This window comes from Ranitomeya variabilis, chromosome 2, assembly GCF_051348905.1.
Source record: "Ranitomeya variabilis isolate aRanVar5 chromosome 2, aRanVar5.hap1, whole genome shotgun sequence".
NCBI classification, from domain to species: Eukaryota; Metazoa; Chordata; class Amphibia; order Anura; family Dendrobatidae; genus Ranitomeya; species Ranitomeya variabilis.
The window spans coordinates 190,073,696-190,094,609 of record NC_135233.1 but is presented as its reverse complement, the minus strand read 5'-3'; positions in this window follow the sequence as shown (position 1 = coordinate 190,094,609).

The following is a 20,914-nucleotide window of genomic DNA, read 5'->3' as shown; positions in this document are numbered from 1 at the left end:
TAAAATATTATTGGGTTTCTAAAGTCTCCCTGAAAAAAACAAAAAATACATAAAAAAACAGTGGGAGAGTAATATTGCCCTTTCAGCTTGTGTGCCAGTCTTGACTCCTGGGTGTGCCACCTCTCTCCCTCTCATTCAGTGGGCCATAGAAAGCCTTTTTTTTTTTTGGTTTTTTTAATATTATTTGGTTTCTAAAGTCTCCCTGAAAAAAACAAAAAAAACATAAAAAACAGTGGGAGAGTAATATTGCCCTTTCAGCTTGTGCGCCAGTCTTGACTCCTGGTTGTGCCACCTCTCTCTCTCTAATTGTGGGCCATAGAAAGCCTTTTTTTTTTTTTTTTTTAATATTATTTGGTTTCTAAAGTCTCCCTGAGAAAAAAAAATAAATAAATTAGGTGGGAGATTAATATTGACATTAGTGCTTGAGTGACAGTCCTGCGTGTGTGTCATCTCTGTGATTTTGTGCCACAGAAAACAGAGTGTGTAACATTGTGCCTGATTTTCCTTGTGGTCTCACCAACCTGTTAAGGGATATTGAAATCATACTGAAGTTATAGCTCACCGTGTAAGTTGTTTGATAGCAACAAATAAAGTTACTTTGGTTAAGATTTTAAAACAATGAGGAAGTCTGGTGCAAGAGGTCGTCGTGGGCGTTCATTGTCAGCTGGTAATGATGGTAGTGGTAGTGGAGCATCAGGTGGTCGTGGGGATAAAAATATTCCACCTAAGTCTGGAGCTGTGGAGCCAGTTTCGTCGTCAGGCTACACAAGGCCTCGAACGCTCTCTTTTCTGGGAGTAGGAAAACCGCTTTTAAAGGCGGAGCAGCAACAGCAAGTTTTGGCTTACATTGCAGACTCAGCCTCTAGCTCTTTTGCCTCCTCTTCCGAAACTGGTAAATGTAAAAGCAGCGCGTCGCTTGTGGATGTTCACGGTCAGGGACAAGTCGCTTCCTTGTCCTCCTCAGCAAAAACTACAACAAGAGAGAAGGATGCAGCAGGCGACACAACGGGTCACTCCATGGAGCTCTTTACACATACCGTCCCTGGCTTAGAAAGTGAAACATTTAACAGGCCATGCCCATTACAAGTATATTCTGACATGGAGTGCACTGATGCACAGCCACAGCCAGAGTACTATGCTGCTCCTTTGACTCAGACCACCACATTGCCCTCTCAGGGTACAGATCCACAATCAGACCCTGATGAGACTATGTTGCCCCGCCACGAACGCTATACCACCGACCGACACAGTGACACAGACGAAGTTGCACACGAGCTCGAAGAGGAGGTAATAGATGACCCAGTTATTGACCCCGATTGGCAGCCATTGGGGGAACAGGGTGCAGGCGGCAGTAGTTCAGAAGCGGAGGTGGAGGAGGGGCCGCAGCAGGCATCAACATCGCAACAGGTTCCATCTGCCGGGCCCGTATCTGGACCAAAACGCGTGTCAAAGCCAAAACCTGTTGGAGCACAGCGTTGCCATCCGGTTAAAGCTCAGTCTGCAATCCCTGAAAAGGGATCAGAGTCTAGGAAGAGTGCAGTCTGGCATTTTTTTAAACAACATCCAACTGATCAGCGCAAAGTCATCTGTCAAAAATGTTCAACTAGCTTAAGCAGAGGTCAGAATCTGAAAAGTCTAAATACTAGTTGCATGCATAGACACTTAACCACCATGCATTCTCAAGCCTGGACTAACTACCAAACGTCCCTCAAGGTTGTAGCACCCTCGGCCAATGAAGCTAGTCAGCAACGCAACATCCCTTCCGTCACTGTAAGGCCACCATTTTCAGCACCACCGGCAGTATCTGTGCAGGTTTCTTTGCCAGCCAAAAGCAGTCAGGGTCAGGGAATCACCAGTTTTGTAGGAGGAAATATTGCATGTAGGGCACCGGCGGAAACAATACCGTCTCCAACCGTCTCTCAGTCTGCCATGTCCACCGGCACACCCGAAAGTTCCACGATCTACAGCTCTCCAGTCCAGCTCACCCTACATGAGACTCTGGTTAGAAAAAGGAAGTACTTATCCTCGCATCCGCGTACACAGGGTTTTAACGCCCACATAGCTAGACTAATCTCGTTAGAGATGATGCCCTACCGGTTAGTTGAAAGCGAAGCTTTCAAAGCCCTGATGGAGTACGCTGAACCACGATACGAGCTACCCAGTCGACACTTTTTTTCCAGAAAAGCCATCCCAGCCCTGCACCAGCATGTTAAACAGCGCATCGTCCATGCACTCAGGCAATCTGTGAGTACAAAGGTGCACCTGACTACAGATGCATGGACCAGTAGGCATGGCCAGGGACGTTATGTGTCCATCACGGCACACTGGGTGAATGTGGTGGATGCAGGGTCCACAGGCGACATCAATTTAGGGACAGTTGTGCCTAGCCCACGGTCTAGGAAACAGTTGGCTGTAGGCGTTCGCACCCCCTCCTCCTCCTCCTCGTCCTCCTGCAGAAGCTACAGCTCTTCCACAGAACGCAGTCGGCCAACCACTCCATCGGCAGATGACACTGTTGCACACCAGTTGTCCCATTATGGGCCAGCTACTGCCAAGCGTCAGCAGGCTGTATTGGCTATGAAGTGTTTGGGCGACAACAGACACACCGCGGAAGTTCTGTCCGAGTTCTTGCAACAAGAAACGCAGTCGTGGCTGGGCACAGTAGATCTTGAGGCAGGCAAGGTAGTGAGTGATAACGGAAGGAATTTCATGGCTGCCATCTCCCTTTCCCAACTGAAACACATTCCTTGCCTGGCTCACACCTTAAACCTGGTGGTGCAGTGCTTATTGAAAACTTATCCTGGGTTCTCCGACCTGCTCCTCAAAGTGCGTGCACTTTGCTCACATATCCGACGTTCGCCTGTACACGCCAGCCGTATGCAGACCTATCAGCGGTCTTTGAACCTTCCCCAGCATCGCCTAATCATAGACGTTGCAACAAGGTGGAACTCAACACTGCACATGCTTCAGAGACTGTGCGAACAGAGGCGTGCTGTTATTTATTTGTGGGAGGATACACGGGCAGGCAGTAGGATGGCAGACATGGAGTTGTCAGGTGTGCAGTGGTCGAAGATACAAGACATGTGTCAAGTCCTTCAGTGTTTTGAGGAATGCACACGGCTGGTTAGTGCAGACAACGCCGTAATAAGCATGAGCATCCCCCTAATGCGTCTGCTGATGCAAAGTTTGACGCACATAAAGGAGCAGGCGTCTGCACCAGAGGAAGAGGGAAGCCTTGATGACAGTCAGCCATTGTCTGGTCAGGGCAGTGTACAGGACGAGGTAGCGGGCGAAGAGGAGGTGGAGGACGAGGAGGATGATGGGGATGAGTATATTTTTAATGCGGAAACTTTCACGGGGGCACAGGAAATTGGTTGCGTGTCACGGCCGGGTTCTGGTTTTTTGAGGGACACAAGTGACGTAGATTTGCCTGCAACTGCCCCTCAACCAATCACAACCGGAGATTTGACAAGTGGAACTTTGGCCCACATGGCGGATTATGCCTTACGTATCCTACAAAGGGACACACGCATTACGAAAATGATGAACGATGACGATTACTGGTTGGCCTGCCTCCTTGATCCACGCTATAAAGGCAAATTGCAAAATATTATGCCACATGAGAACTTGGAACTAATATTAGCAACCAAACAATCAACTCTTGTTGACCGTTTGCTTCAGGCATTCCCAGCACACAGCGCACGTGATCGTTCTCACACGAGCTCCAGGGGGCAGCAGACTAGGAGTGTTAGGGGTGCACACATCAGAAGTGGCGTTGGACAGAGGGGTTTTCTGACCAGGTTGTGGAGTGATTTTGCTATGACCGCAGACAGGACAGGTACTGCTGCATCAATTGAAAGTGACAGGAGACAACATTTGTCCAGTATGGTTACTAACTATTTTTCATCCCTTATCGATGTTCTCCCTCAACCGTCATTCCCATTTGATTACTGGGCCTCCAAATTAGACACCTGGCCAGAATTGGCAGAATATGCATTGCAGGAGCTTGCTTGCCCGGCAGCAAGTGTCCTATCAGAAAGAGTATTCAGTGCTGCAGGGTCAATATTAACCGAAAAAAGGACTCGTCTGGCTACCCAAAATGTTGACGATCTAACATTCATTAAAATGAACCACAACTGGATTTCAAAATCTTTTGCCCCACCTTGCCCGGCCGACACCTAGCTTTCCTATGAAAAGCTCTTGCCTGTGAATTACTTTTCTAATGTCTAATTTGCTGCTGCAGATTGTACAGCATACGACATGTTTACACCTCCCTAAATGGCCAAACTCCCCACACGGGGCCGTGGTATCGCGACTTGGCGCAAGCACCCGTGAGACTGCTGTTTGTCTGAAGAGGTGGGTGTGCTCGCTTTTGGTTGACGGCATTGCTACTGGGTCCCTCATAGTACAATGTAGTGTCTCTGGCGGTGGTGGTGCGCACCCAACGTCAGACACACCGTTGTAACATGAGTGGCCCTGGGGCGGTCCCGCCGGCCTCAAGAGAGTTCCCCCCTACCCCAGCTCAAACTGGGCTCTACTACGTGCAAAATTATGTCGCACAGCTCCACCAATCTTTAGTCTATTCGCTGACATCATTCAATGTCTGGCACTGACAATACAAATTTGTAGACATCTATGATGCAACTTAAAGTAGTCTGTGTCTGTGTCCTATATTGGCACCATTAAATAGTTACTGCCAAATTACTATGTCAGAAACACAGCAGATGAGCCCACCCCTGTACCTAAGTATGCCATCTTTTTTTTTGTTTTGGTTGTTTTGCGAGACATTAACATCTATTTATATTTTGGGAGTACTGGGACAGACACTCCTTGCACTACTCCTCCACTCAGCACCAAGCTGCCTGCCCGTGTATCCATGTAACCGCTGTAAAACTGCCATGAGCCTATTGTTTGTTATTTTAGGCCTTTGATAGCCTGTCTGCGGTCCCTACTCCTCCACTGACCACCAAGCTGCCTGCCCGTGTATCCATGTAACCGCTGTAAAACTGCCATGAGCCTATTGTTTGTTATTTTAGGCCTTTGAAGCCTTTCTGCGCTCCCTCCTTCCACTAGTCCTCCACTGACCAGACCACTGCTGCCCGTGTACCCCTGGAACCAATTTTAAAGTGCCTACAGCCAGCCCATTTTATTGTGTTAGGCCTTCGAAGCCTGTCTGCGGTCCCTCCTTCCACTAGGCCTCCACTGACCAGACCACTGCTGCCCGTGTACCCCTGGAACCAATTTTAAAGTGCCTACAGCCAGCCCATTTTATTGTGTTAGGCCTTCGAAGCCTGTCTGCGGTCCATACTTCCACTAGTCCTCCACTGACCAGACCACTGCTGCCCGTGTACCCCTGGAACCAATTTTAAAGTGCCTACAGCCAGCCCATTTTATTGTGTTAGGCCTTCGAAGCCTGTCTGCGGTCCATACTTCCACTAGGCCTCCACTGACCAGACCACTGCTGCCCGTGTACCCCTGGAACCAATTTTAAAGTGCCTACAGCCAGCCCATTTTATTGTGTTAGGCCTTCGAAGCCTGTCTGCGGTCCATACTTCCACTAGGCCTCCACTGACCAGACCACTGCTGCCCGTGTACCCCTGGAACCAATTTTAAAGTGCCTACAGCCAGCCCATTTTATTGTGTTAGGCCTTCGAAGCCTGTCTGCGGTCCATACTTTAAATACTCCTCCACTCAGCACCAAGCTGCCTGCCCGTGTATCCATGTAACCGCTGTAAAACTGCCATGAGCCTATTGTTTGTTATGTTAGGCCTTTGATAGCCTGTCTGCGGTCCCTACTTTAAATACTCCTCCACTCACCACCACCAAGCTGCCTGCCCGTGTATCCATGTAACCGCTGTGAAACTGCCATGAGCCTATTGTTTTTTTATGTTAGGCCTTTGATAGCCTGTCTGCGGTCCCTACTTTAAATACTCCTCCACTCACCACCACCAAGCTGCCTGCCCGTGTATCCATGTAACCGCTGTAAAACTGCCATGAGCCTATTGTTTGTTATGTTAGGCCTTTGAAGCCTTTCTGCGCTCCCTCCTTCCACTAGTCCTCCACTGACCAGACCACTGCTGCCCGTGTACCCCTGGAACCAATTTTAAAGTGCCTACAGCCAGCCCATTTTATTGTGTTAGGCCTTCGAAGCCTGTCTGCGGTCCATACTTCCACTAGTCCTCCACTGACCAGACCACTGCTGCCCGTGTACCCCTGGAACCAATTTTAAAGTGCCTACAGTCAGCCCATTTTATTGTGTTAGGCCTTCGAAGCCTGTCTGCGGTCCATACTTCCACTAGGCCTCCACTGACCAGACCACTGCTGCCCGTGTACCCCTGGAACCAATTTTAAAGTGCCTACAGCCAGCCCATTTTATTGTGTTAGGCCTTCGAAGCCTGTCTGCGGTCCATACTTCCACTAGGCCTCCACTGACCAGACCACTGCTGCCCGTGTACCCCTGGAACCAATTTTAAAGTGCCTACAGCCAGCCCATTTTATTGTGTTAGGCCTTCGAAGCCTGTCTGCGGTCCATACTTTAAATACTCCTCCACTCACCACCAAGCTGCCTGCCCGTGTATCCATGTAACCGCTGTAAAACTGCCATGAGCCTATTGTTTGTTATGTTAGGCCTTTGATAGCCTGTCTGCGGTCCTTACTTTAAATACTCCTCCACTCACCACCTAGCTGCCTGTGTATCCATGTAACCGATGTAAAACTGCCATGACTGCCTACTGTTTGTTATTTTAGGCCTTTGATAGCCTGTCTGCGGCCCCTACTTGCAATACTCCTCCACTGACCACAATGCTGCCTGGAGTGCCTGCCTGTGTATCCATGTAACCGATGTAAAACTGCCATGACTGCCTACTGTTTGTTATTTTAGGCCTTTGATAGCCTGTCTGCGGCCCCTACTTGCAATACTCCTCCACTGAGCACAATGCTGCCTGGAGTGCCTGCCTGTGTATCCATGTAACCGATGTAAAACTGCCATGACTGCCTACTGTTTGTTATTTTAGGCCTTTGATAGCCTGTCTGCAGCCCCTACTTGCAATACTCCTCCACTGACCACACCAATGCTGCCCGTGTACCCCTGGAACCTATTTAAAAGTTCATAGAGCCTAGTTATATATTTTATTTACTATTAATAAGGCCATGATGGACTACGCTGTACCACGCTACAAGCTAACCAGTCGACACTTCTTTTGCGAGAAAAGCCATCCCAACCCTCCACCAGCATGTAGAAGACCGCATTGTCCATGCACTCTGGCAATCTGTGAGTACAAAGGTGCACCTGACAACAGACGCATGGACCTGTAGGCATGGCCACGGAAGATTACGTGTCCATTACGGCGCAATGGGTTAATGTGGTGGATGCATGGTCCACAGGGGACAGCCTACTAAGTCTGTCTGCAGTCCCTAATTCAAATTGTCCTCCACTGTCTAAATCGGAACTTCCACCTTCTGGCTTTCGGCCTATAGTATCAGAAATTAAACTGCATTTGGCCTTCAACTTTGGTTAGGGCCTACTAACGGCTTCTGCCCCTCCCTGGTGTTGCCCTCAACTAAATAAAGCTGAGCTTCAACCTTCCGGCTCTCATTAAGTGGTTTTAAAAAAAAAATGGTGGTTAGGGCCTACTAACGGCTTCTGCCCCTCCCTGGTGTTGTCCTCAACTAAATAAAGCTGAGCTTCAACCTTCCGGCTCTCATTATGTGGTTTTAAAAAAAAAAATGGTGGTTAGGGCCTACTAACGGCTTCTGCCCCTCCCTGGTGTTGTCCTCAACTAAATAAAGCTGAGCTTCAACCTTCCGGCTCTCATTAAGTGGTTTTAAAAAAAAAATGGTGGTTAGGGCCTACTAACGGCTTCTGCCCCTCCCTGGTGTTGTCCTCAACTAAATAAAGCTGAGCTTCAACCTTCCGGCTCTCATTAAGTGGTTTTAAAAAAAAAAAAAATGGTGGTTAGGGCCTACTAACGGCTTCTGCCCCTCCCTGGTGTTGTCCTCAACTAAATAAAGCTGAGCTTCAACCTTCCGGCTCTCATTAAGTGGTTTTAAAAAAAAAATGGTGGTTAGGGCCTACTAACGGCTTCTGCCCCTCCCTGGTGTTGTCCTCAACTAAATAAAGCTGAGCTTCAACCTTCCGGCTCTCATTATGTGGTTTTAAAAAAAAAAATGGTGGTTAGGGCCTACTAACGGCTTCTGCCCCTCCCTGGTGTTGTCCTCAACTAAATAAAGCTGAGCTTCAACCTTCCGGCTCTCATTAAGTGGTTTTAAAAAAAAAAAAAATGGTGGTTTGGGCCTACTAACGGCTTCTGCCCCTCCCTGGTGTTGTCCTCAACTAAATAAAGCTGAGCTTCAACCTTCCGGCTCTCATTAAGTGGTTTTAAAAAAAAAATGGTGGTTAGGGCCTACTAACGGCTTCTGCCCCTCCCTGGTGTTGTCCTCAACTAAATAAAGCTGAGCTTCAACCTTCCGGCTCTCATTAAGTGGTTTTAAAAAAAAAATGGTGGTTAGGGCCTACTAACGGCTTCTGCCCCTCCCTGGTGTTGTCCTCAACTAAATAAAGCTGAGCTTCAACCTTCCGGCTCTCATTAAGTGGTTTTAAAAAAAAAAAAAATGGTGGTTAGGGCCTACTAACGGCTTCTGCCCCTCCCTGGTGTTGCCCTCAACTAAATAAAGCTGAGCTTCAACCTTCTGCTCCAAATTACCATTTTAAAAAATGCAATAGGCTTTTCCGGCCTACTAAAGGTGTCTGCCCCTCCCTGGTGTTGTCCTCAACTGAACAAAGCTGAGCTTCCACATTCTGGCTTTCGCCCTATACTATCAGATATTAAACTGCATTTGGCCTACTAGTGTGGTTAGGCCCTTGAAACAGTGTCTGCTGCTCTTGGGTTTGCTACTCCACTGAACAAAGCAATGCCGCCTGTTTAGTCCTGTTACCAATTTTGAACTGCATGTAGCCTACTTTATTCTTTGGCCCTATATCTGTTTCCTCCTCATCCTGCCCATTGCCCAGCCACTGCTAAATGAGTCTGCTGGTACATTGACCTAGACCACTACATTCCCCTTGTACTCTACACAGCCAGAATCTGTCCCTGCTGAAAGTAAGGTTCCCCTTCCCGCATGTTATACCACCTTACACAGGGACAAAGAGGAAGGTGCAGATGAAAGTGCAGGTTCCTTCATCAGGTGGGGGGGCATACTCGTTGGCGACGTCACTGGCACAGGGCCCCTCAGAGTACGCAAAAGTGTCGCTGCTGGTGGGAGGCGCCCCCGCCATGCAAACACACCGCCGTACTTTGAGGGGCCCTGTGCCAGTGGCAATGCGAACGAGTGGGCCCCCCCTGCTTGCTCAGGATCACAGCACTTGCAACTTTTAAATACTTACCTTTCCCTGCAACACCGCCGTGACGTAGTCCGCATTTCCTGGGCCCACGAAAAACTTGAGCCAGCCCTACTCCCCCCACAACTTTCCCCCAATTCCCTATGCCCAACTATTATTATACAGTTAATTAAGATTGGCAAGCTTCAGAAACAAGAATGGATGTTTTTGGCATTAAAATGGGCACTGTAGGTGTTTTCCTGGCCTCCACTCACTGCCGACTATGCTTCCCCATTGACTTGCATTGGGTTTCGTGTTTCGGTCGATCCCCGACTTTTAGCGATAATCGGCCGACTGCACTCGACTCGACTCTGGACAAAATCGGGTTTCCCAAAACCCTACTCGATCTTAAAAAAATGAAAGTCGCTCAACCCTAGTGACCAGTACATTGTAGAGACCAGTATGTTGTAGTGACAAGTACATTGCAGTGACAAGCTCATGCTTCTGGAGACACACCTGTAAATTAGGTGGGCTATCATCACTACAGGATCGCTGAACATGTGGGTGCTAAATATGGTTTTGTACACACTGGGTCTCAGAATGGAGGGGGGGGGGGTGCATTTGTATTTGGGAGCGGAGAATTTGCTGAATTTGTTTTGAGGGGTGAGAAGCAATTTAGCTTTTCCATAGTCTTTGTACTTTCAGTAACGTGGAAGCCCCCTATATTTCCATTGTCGGGTGATGGACCTGAGTGGGGACTTGCCTTTTTTGTGGATTGAGTTGAAGCTTTTATTGGGAATATTTTACATAACATGTAGGATCACATTTATCCAGCGATCTACACTGAGCACATTGGGGTTTCCATCTAAATTTCCGAGTGACATGACAGATGAAACCCCCGAGGGATCCATTCACTATAATGAGGCAGCAGAGTTACTCTGGACTCCGTCTGGCCTCTGTTGAGCAGTGTCATTCTTTTCAGAAATGCACAAAACTGTGCGCTTTTATGTGTGCCTAAAAAGTCTGACGCCACCGGATCACAGGTCCTACGGCGTCCACAGTGCTTCCATCTGCCTCATTATAGGGGATCGTCCGTTAGAGGTTCTGTCTGAATCATGTATTTTGTTTGTTTATTTTTAAAAATATATAAATGTATATATTGGAATAATATTTTTTAATTTTTTGTATTCTTCATTTGTTTTTTTTTAACCTCTTTACCCACCAAGGTGGTTTGTACTTTAATGACCAGGTCAATTTTTACAATTCTGACCACTGTCACTTTATGAGGTAATAACTCTGTAATGCTTCAATGGATCCCATTGATTCAAAGATTATTTTTTTCCTCACATATTGTATGTTATGATAGGGGTAACATTTCTTGGTAACATTTCTTCAATATGACCTGCATATATTTGAAAAAAATGGAAGTTTGGATAAAATTTGAATTTTTTTGTAATTTTCAACTTTGAATTCTTATGCCCTTAAATCAGAGATGTGTCACACAAAATAGTTAATAAATAAAGGTTCCACATGCCTACTTTACATCAGCACAATTAAAAAAAAATGTTGTTGTTAGGAAGTTACAAGGGTTAAAATTTGACCAGCAATCTCTTATTTTTCCTTCAAAATTTACAAAACCATTATTTTAGGGACCACCTCACATTTGAAGTGACTTTGAGGGGTCTATATGATAACATTTAACTTTTTTTTCACAAAAACTTTATTTAGACCCCAATTTTTTTATTATCACATGGGAAACAGGAAAAAAATTTACCACAAAATTAGTTGTGCAATTTGTCCTGAATACGCCAAAACCCCATATATTAAGGGAAAACCACTGTGTGGGCGCACGGCAGGGCTCGAAAGGGAAGGAGTGACATTTGACTTTTTGAATGCAAAATTTGCTGGAACAAGTAGCGGACACTATGTAACGTTTTGAGAGCGCCGGATGTGCCGAAACAGTGAAAATCCCCCACAAGTGACCCCATTTTGGAATCTAGACCCTGCAAGGAACTTAGCTAGATACGTGGTGAGTACATTGAACTTATCAGAAGTTGGTGCTTCACAGAAGTTTATATCTTTGAGCTGTGAAAATAACAAAATCACATTTTCCCCTCAAAAATGTTTTTTAGACCCAAATTTAGCATTTGCCTAAGGGTAACAGTTTAAATTGCACCATACAATTTAATGTGCCATTTCTCCTGAGTACGCCTGTCATGACTCTAATGTCAGGATTCCCGGGACCAGAGGCTCCTTCTCTGTCCCTAACACTAGGGGCGCCCTTGCTCGCCATGTTTCCTGGATAACTTCTGATGGTGAAGACAGTGTTTTATTGGGAACATTTTACATAACGTTTTGGATCACATTTTTACTGCACTCTACGCTGAGCACTTACTTTGGGGTTTCCATCTAAATCTCTGAGTGACGTGATTCATATGAAACCCCTGAGGGATCCATTCAATATAATGAGGCAGCAGAGTTACTCTGAGCTCCGTCTGGCCTCTGTTCAGCGGTGTCTTTTCAGAAGTGCACAAAACTGTGGCAGACACACTTTATACTCTCCTGAAAAGACGGACACCGCCGAATAATGGGCCGGACGGTGTCCACAGTACCTCCATCTGACTCATTATAGGGAATCTTCCGCTGAGGGTTCCATTTGAATAACGTATTTCAGAGATTTACACAGAAGCCCCGAGGCAAGCGCTCAGTGAGGAGTGCAGGATAAATGTGCGCCGAGCCTTACTGCGATCCTTGAGAGGCAGAATGAACAAAAAACAGTAATTCAGGAATTTTATTTGTTTGTATTTTCATGTTGTTCTGAGCGTGATAAAATTGATAAGTTAGTGTTATTTTTCAGGTCAGTATGATTACAGTGATTCCACATTTATATTTTTTATGTTTTGGCGATTTCATTCAATAAAAACTATTTCATAGAAAAAATTATTATTTTTTATCGCTTTATTCTGAGTGCTATAACTAATGGAGCTGTATGATGGGCTTTTTTTGTGGGACAAGATGATGTTTTCAGCGATACCATGTTTATTTATATTGATCTTTTTTATCTCATTTTATTTCACTATTTGTTCTGTAGTATGATGATAAAGCATTGTGTGTTGCTTTGTTTTTTATTTTATTTTTTTTATGATGTTCACTAAAGTATTTAAGTAGTGAGACAGTTTTATAGGTTGGGTCATTCCGGATGCAGAGATACCAAATATGTGTACTTTTATTCTTTACATTTTTTTTTAATAAAAATATTTATTTATGGGTACAATATATTTTGATTTTTTATGACTATTTTTTAAAAAATATTTTTACAATTTATTTTCCTTTTTTTCCCCTTTTTTTGCTTTTTTCCTTTGTCCCACTATGGGACTTTCATTTTTTGTAGGCTGATTGTTTGTATAGCATGGGGATGCAGCAGCATCCCTATGCTATGTAAACTGTCATATCTGAACTGACAGGCAAAGTTGCTGATCATGTTCGGGGCATGATCAAGCAACTTTGCTAGCTGCGGTGACCCGTCTGTCACCAAGACGACATCAGGTCACAATGGCAATGATCAGGACCCCGAAATGACGTCGCGGGGTCTCTGATCCAAGGGCACAGGGGCTTGTCAGAATGTCAGAATTAGCTGATACCTGGTGGTGATTGCCCATGCACAGCCTCTGTGCACACAAAATCCCTGGAACGTATCCATACATCTCAGGTCAATAAGTACCAGGTCACAGGTACGTATGGATACGTCTCAGGTGGGAAAGGGTTAATTTTTTTTTTTTTTTAGATTGTCCCACTATGGAACATTATCTTTACACTGACAGATCGCTGATCTGATACTCTGCAATGTTTCTGCACTGCAGGGCACCAGAGCAGTGTCTGACAGGCAGGGGAGGAGGCATAGCAGCTCCTGCTCACAGGTCGCCCTCTGTGAAGGACCCTGAAGGGCTTGTGGCCACCTTGGGGTCACCATGGAGATCATCAGCACAACACGATCACATGGTGCTGTGCTGATGGGAGCAGTCAGGGAGCTCACTCCCTCTACAATGCTCCTTCATGTCGCTGTCACTATTGACAGCGGCATCAGAGGGGTTAAATGCAATTGTGAAGTATATGTAGCTCTCGCAGCTCTGTACATATATGGCACATGTCGGGAAGGGGTTAAACCTGCTGTCATGTCATCCTCCATATTCATGAGCTCTGTATAACCCTGCCAATGTCTGGCGGCTTTCTGCCTATGCAGTGTACACAGAAAGCCACCAATCAGTGGTGTGGGCGGGGTTATACATAGCTCAGCATTCAGAGAACTGCTAGATCTGCAGCAGAATACTGTGATTTTATTAAAACTGCAATAAGCAGCCCAGTAAGTGACACATCGCTGGAATCAGGATCTCTACGTCTACATTATGCTGCTCTCAGATGGGGTAGAAAAAAACAGGAGCCAGATTCCCATTAATATACATTATATCATTAACTTTACAAGCTAATATCTCCGCAGCAGAGAGGAGGAATTAAAAAGAATAACCTTTTTCTCAGTTCCACAGCCAGTGTGGCCAATTTATCACTCTGAAACTGGTGAAAAGTCCTCATTAGATAGGCTGTTGGATTCCATCGTTAGCAACCATTTTCTCCAAGCCAGATAGGTTGGTGTCATTGGGATATTTATTAGGCTGTGTTTCCATTAAAGTCCTAGCTGACATCTGAGTGTTATACACATATTATCCAGGCAATTAGAGGCTCTACATTATTGATATTCACAGCAAATCAAATATTGGGGGAAAATGGAACAAAGCTGGTGAGTTCGAACTTCAAATAATTCTCTTATCTCTAATTAGATCAATTACTGTGCTTGCATTTTCCGGTCCTGTTTTTAGATTTGTGCAAAAAACTTTTTTTCTGCAGTTCTCTTTTGATGGACAGGTGAGACAACTAGTAATGTGCAAATCAGAATCCCAGCAGAGAAAAAGACGGCGCTCTGCTAACTGGAGCAGTCAGTTCCTCATCAGCAGCTGCACAGGACAGGCTTTTTTCCTGGGAAATATGAAGAGTTTCCTCGAGGTTATCAGTCAGCGGTTGGGCCTATCATTAAACATCCGAGCTGAGAAGATCACATTGACAGAACACTGTCAGTTCATAGTGATCTGTGACCTGCCTCAACTCTCAGTTTCTCAACAGCAGAAAGATAAGAAGCTAAGTAAGATATCGATCCAGCTACTGGTAAAAATAGCAATTGTCTCTCATCTGGGTCTGTGCACAATGTCAGCTTATGGTAGTGACTTACATACCGTATGTGGATCGTGCCGGCTTCAGATAAAGAATGGGAGAGAGAAAAAAATTACACAATTGTTTCCTATCCCCCACACTCTTTACATATGGGCATCACAAAACCATCTCTGCTATGGCCAAAGTGTGTGTCTATGTGGGATTACTTAAATCCATTAATTAGTCATAATTCGGGATTTTAGCACATGTGAATATATGGAAAAAATTAACTTTTTAACGGTTTATCAAATTGAAGCAAATGTGTCATTTTTTGGCAGATCGTAAAAGTAGGCCAAAACTATTTATATTTTTAATTAAAGATGAAAAAGTAAATAACACTTTGAAAAAAACAATTGTTTCCCTATACATCATATTTACAAGTTGTACTATCTAGATTTGATCAAATGTTTTGATATTCGAATTTGCAGGCTTCAACAAATTTTACCCAAATATTTGATTGTGATTTATTCGATTTTGCACAAATCTCAATGCTGTGAAGGTTCTAATTGCCCAGACAAAAATGTGTATAACACTTTCAAAGTCTCATGGGACTGTATTGAAATGTCTAAGTGACCTCAACATATCTGGCTAGAGGAAAACAGATGTTAACTGGTTAAAACTAACAATACACTGCACTAACAGACATTTTAGGCTTCTTAAATGGTAAAAATGGTCCAATATGTATCCCTATTGGGGGGCAAATGCCTGGCTTCCTTGGCTTAACAGACAGGCAGTGCAAACAGTAGAAGCGATGGCTTTTCATAATGGGTAATGCAAACATTATCCCTGTTTGGAGGATATCAAGAGCTTTGTTTTCTGCTAAACAAATAAGGCATATCCTTTTCACAAGCCATACAAAATTATTCCTTTATATAGGAATCAGAAAAAGTTGTACTGTTTTGAAACTGAAGAAACAATGGCTTCTCAACTTAAAGTGAAGAAAATTATCATTTTTTTAGGATCCATAACAGGTTTCTATAGTCAAATTGGCTTTTTAACATCCAAAAACATCCCAAAATTATTCCTTTATTTAGGGAGCATGAATAGGTCAGCTGTTTTCAAAGTAAAGACGCAATGGCTTGTCAATAAATTGTGAAAAAAAAAATTCTAATTTTGGTAGGAGTTTAATTTTTTACCCTGAAGAAGGTACAGTGGGGAAAATAAGTATTTAATACACTGCCGATTTTGCTAGTTTTCCAACCTAAAAAATGGAGAAGTCTGTTATTTTTATTGTAGATACACTTCCACTGTGAGTCACAGAATCTAAATTAAAAAAACTTTATTTTTGATGAGTTAAATAATTAAACTGCATTTTATTGCATTAAATAATTATTTGATCACCTACCAACCAGCAGGAATTCTGAATCTCACAGACCTGCAAAATTGAACCTTTTGGCCACCAAGGTAATTGCTATATCTGGTGCCAATCCAACACAACTCATTACCCCAAGAATACCATCACCACAGTGAAACATGGTGGTGGCAGCATAATGCCGTGAGGATGTTTTTCGGCTGCTTGTACAGGGAAAATGGTCCGAGTCAAGTGGAAGATGGATGGTGCAAAATACAGGGATATTGTTGAGCAAAACCTGTTTCAGTCTGTTAGTGATTTGAGAATGGGACAGAGGTTCACCTTCCTACAAGACAATGATCCAAAGCATACTGCTAAAGCAACACTCGAATGATTTAAGTGGAAATGTGTAAAGGTTCAGGAGTGGCCAAGTCAAACATGTGTCCCCATCTCCTTTGAACCCATGTCATCTGAACAAAGACTGACTGTTCATCTCTTCCAGTAAATTAACTGGAAGGAGTGGTTTTGCTGAAGTACCTTCTTTAGCTCCTAGGGTGCTGTAGTTCTTCTATGAGCAACAGTGTGTTATGCCGGCCACTGGTTGGGTTGAGCAGAATACTGACGGTGTCTCCAATCCGCCAGCTTGCACAGGTGTGCCAAATGGATCTGTTGAGTTCAATGATTCCATTTATATTTTCTGTTCAGATTTTTTTGTTATGCAAAGTAATTCCATCTGTCCCAAATAAACTTCAGGCAGGTACACAGCTTCCAAATGCGAGAAAGACTCACAATATAATTATTGGGTGAACAGTGTATGGTTTCAAAATTAGTCTAGTAAATCAGGTATATAAGAAGTAAGTGTGACATTTTTTAACGTTTCATTTTGACCATTATTTCCTCCACCCCCCAGGAAAAATCCAAAATCAACAATGCACGCATGGAAAGAAAGATGCAGCAACAATTAGCAAAATTGTTGAGGCACATACAGTTATTTTATTGAACTAGCAAAAGAGATATGCAAAACTTTAAAAGGAATTTATCAGCGGGATTTCACTCTCCAATCTATTTACATGTCCGTTCCTCCATTACCGAGAAATCAGAGTTTGAATTAATATGCAGATGAGTGAATAGACCTGAATCCTCTGTCACTCCAGATCTCCACCCTGCCCATCATCACCTCCTGCTGTGTGACTATGCGTTCCTTTCCCTGACATCACACTGCATAGAGACTGTCAGTCAAACAGGAGGGGAAGGCTGTGGGTGTATTATAGAGCTGGTATAACAGAAGCTTCAGATCTACCATAGCTTTTCCACCTCATTTTCATACCAATTTAAATGTTGATTGCTCAGTAATGAAGGAAGGGACCGGCCTTGTAAAGATGTTGCTGGACTTCTCTTTGAAAAAGTTACAGGTGCATATAAGTAGTATAAGGGGTGAATTCCTGCTGTCAGACTCCCTTTAATTTTTTTAAAACATTTTTTATAAGTTTTTTAATATCCCCAACTGGGCAAAAAAACTATAACCCTTAAAATATGCGTTGCTAAGTAGGTTCATATCGAGAAAGGAGCATAGTGCAACATAAAGCAGTATTACTGGAGCATGTACATTTGAAAAATTAGACTAGTAATACAGTTATGCAAAGCATTACTTTTTTTTACTTTTTTTTTTAATCTCCCCCACCCCTTTAACAAAAAATTAATAACTCTACAAAAGCCATGTTGCCATTTTTTTTTAATGGTTTTTTTTTTACTTTTTTTTTTTCTTTCTCCTCCACCTATACAAAAAATCAACTGTAACCTAAAAAAGTAAATTGCCTGAAGTCACACAATATAGAAGCTGTCAGTCAAGCAGAAGTAAGCAACATCGGGCAGTGACTAGATCTGGAGTGACGGAGGCTTCAGATCTACAGTCTCAATTGCATATCAGTTCGAATGCTGATTTCTCAGTAAAGGATGAACGGATCGGCCATTTTAAGGTATTGCTGGACTTGTCTTTGAAAAGAGCTATATGCTGATACAGGTTTTTTTTTCAAGGGGGGAGTGAAATCCTGCTGACAGATTCCCTTTAAAACGCCCTTTTTGTTTAGAATTTGGCAAAAGTGAAAAAAGGTGTTATTAGGCTGTTTTCTCAATAAATATTTGGTGCATTTTTTTAACTGCATATTTGCCAACTGGTATGGTATAGAAAATATTTTAAAGTGAGACAGCGTGATGCTACACCGCTTTGTGGTATTTTCTATACCATATCAGAGGGCAATTGTGGCTAGTTTGTTGATAAGTCTGCCCTAAAGGACTCTATGGATGGGAAATGCATTGGGAGTAGCGCACCCTTGTAAACTATGCACTCCCCTGGTCATCACTACTTGGACCTACTCCGGTTACCATACAACTGATTGGGTGAGAGGGTTCCTTCTTATATGTGATGCCTTTTGTATGGGGAGTTTTGTGGGAACACTAATGCAGTCTATGTGCTTGTGTTTACCAGGACTTTATATATAGAGACGTATCCTGGATGACTGACTGAATCTAATTGGGTTCCCTGTGTATCTATACATTTTGTTGCTATCTTTATATTGCCGGGACACTTGTCCCATAGGTTGGTCAGTATCGGTGAAATATTATATGCTTATTCATAGCTCTCTTGTGTGGTGTTGCACTATATGCACTTTAGATTATTTTTTGGTTAACTTTTATATTAGTTACATTAAAAGCTAAGTTTTAATACCACTTTTTGCTATTATACTGCCTCATTATAGGGAATGGATCCATCTGGGTTTTTATCTGCCACGTCACTTCAGAGATTTAGATGTAAACCCCGATGTAAGTGCTCAGCGTACAGCGCTGGATAAATGTGATCCTTAATGTCTAAAATGTTCGCAATAAAAGCTTCAACTCAATCCACAAAAGAAGCAAGTCCCCACTCAGGTCCTTCATCTGTTAACGGAAATATAGGAGGCTTCCACAATACTGGTAGTAAAAAGGCTCTGGAAAAGCAAAATGGCTCCCCCTCCAAAGAAATTCAGCAAATTCTGCATTCCCAAATCCAAATGCCCCCCTCCCTTCTGAGTCCCAGTGTGTCTAAACAACATACAGCGCCAACATGTTTGGCATTTCTGTAGTGATGAGAGCCCACCTAATTATGTCTCCAGAAGCATGAGCTGGGCATAATGTACTGGTCACTACAACGTACTGGTCACTACAGTGTACTGGTCACTACAATGGCAGTTTGCAATCTTCACTCAGCAACATTCACTGCTGCTTGTTTCTGGAAAACACTCATGAAGTCAAAATTGTCCTTACACCTGTAGATAAATTCCAAAGGGGGTATAATTTCAAAAATGGAACCATTTGAGGGTGGATTCTGCTTTTTTAGCACTTAGGGGCTCTGTACATGGAGCCCACAAACTATTCTAGGAAAATCTGTGCTTCAGGAGGCAAATAGCGCTCTGTCCCTCCCAAGTCGTTCCGTATGGCTAAACAGTACTGTAAAGCCACATATGGGGTATTTCTACAATCAGCAGAAATTCTGGGACACATTTTAGTGTCATTTTTACCCAATTTTTAATATGAAAATTTTAAATCTGGGGCTAACACACAATTTTGATGGTAAAAATGTAGCTATGTCTTCTTCACTGCCCGATGGTATAAAATTCTGTGACACATCTGTGGTGTCAGTATGATAACTGCACCCCTGGATGAATTCATTGAGAGGTTTAGTTTGGAAAATGGGGTCACTTATGGGGGGGTTCATCTGGTCTGGCACCTCAGGGGCTCTGCCAATGTGAAATGGCACCCTCAAGAAAGTGCAGCAAAATCTGCACTGCAATATGGCGCAGTTTCCGTTCTGAGCTTTGCACTGTGACTCAAAAGTAGTTTTCAACCACATATGGGGTATTGATGAACTCTTAGAAATTGAATAACAAATTTTTGGGTCCAGTTTCTCCTGTTGAGAAAATACAAAATTTGGGGGCAAAAAACATTTTTGTGGGAAAAATTTTAATTTTTTTTATTTTGAACGGCTCAACGTTACAAACTTCTGTGGAGTACCTGGGGATTCAAGGTGCACACCACACATCTACATAAGTTCCCTCAGGAGATTAGTTTCCAAAATGGGGTAACTTATGGGGGATTACCACTGTTTGGGCATATCATGCGCTCTTCAAACGCGACATGGCGTCTGCTAATTATTCCAGCAAATTTTACATTCAAAAAGTCAAATGACTCTCCTTTCCATTCGAGCCTTGCCATGTGCCCAAACAGTGGCTTTCCCCCACATATGGGGTATTGGCATGCTCAGGAGAAAGTGTGCGACAAATTGTATTGTGAAATTTCTACAGTTATCCTTATGAAAATAAAAAAAATTGGGTCTAAAGTAAAATTTTTGTGAAAAAAAGTTAAATGTTTATTTTTTCCTTACACATTCCATTAATTCCTGTGAAGCACCTGAAGGGTTAATAAACTTCTTGAATGTGATTTTGAGCACTTTGAGGGGTGCAGTTTTTATAATGGTGTCACTTTTTGGAATTTGGTGTCATATAGGCACCCTAAAGTCACTTCAAATGTGAGGTGGTCCATAAAAAATTGGTTTTGTAAATTTTGTTGTAAAAATGAGAACTCGCTGGTCAAATTTTAACCCTTATAACTTCCTAACAGAAAGAAAAATTATGATTCAACAATTGTGCTGATAAAGTAGACGTGGCAAATGCTACTTACTATTTTGTGTGACAAGTAGTGTTGAGCGATACCTTCCGATATCCAGAAGTATCGGTATCAGATTGGATCGGCCGATATTCAAAAAATATCGGATATTGCCGATACCCGATACCAATGCAAGTCAGTGGGACAAAAATATCGGAATTAAAATAAACCCTTTCTCTCCTTGTAGGTTAATTCTACGTGAAGAAAAACAACTAAGAATAATGTATGATGTATTGGGGGAGGTGGAAGAGACATTAAGGCCATGTTCACACTTTGCGGTTTTTACCGCGAACCGCGGCGATTTTGATGCTGCGGGTCCGCAGCAGTTTCTATAGCGTTTCCATTTAGAT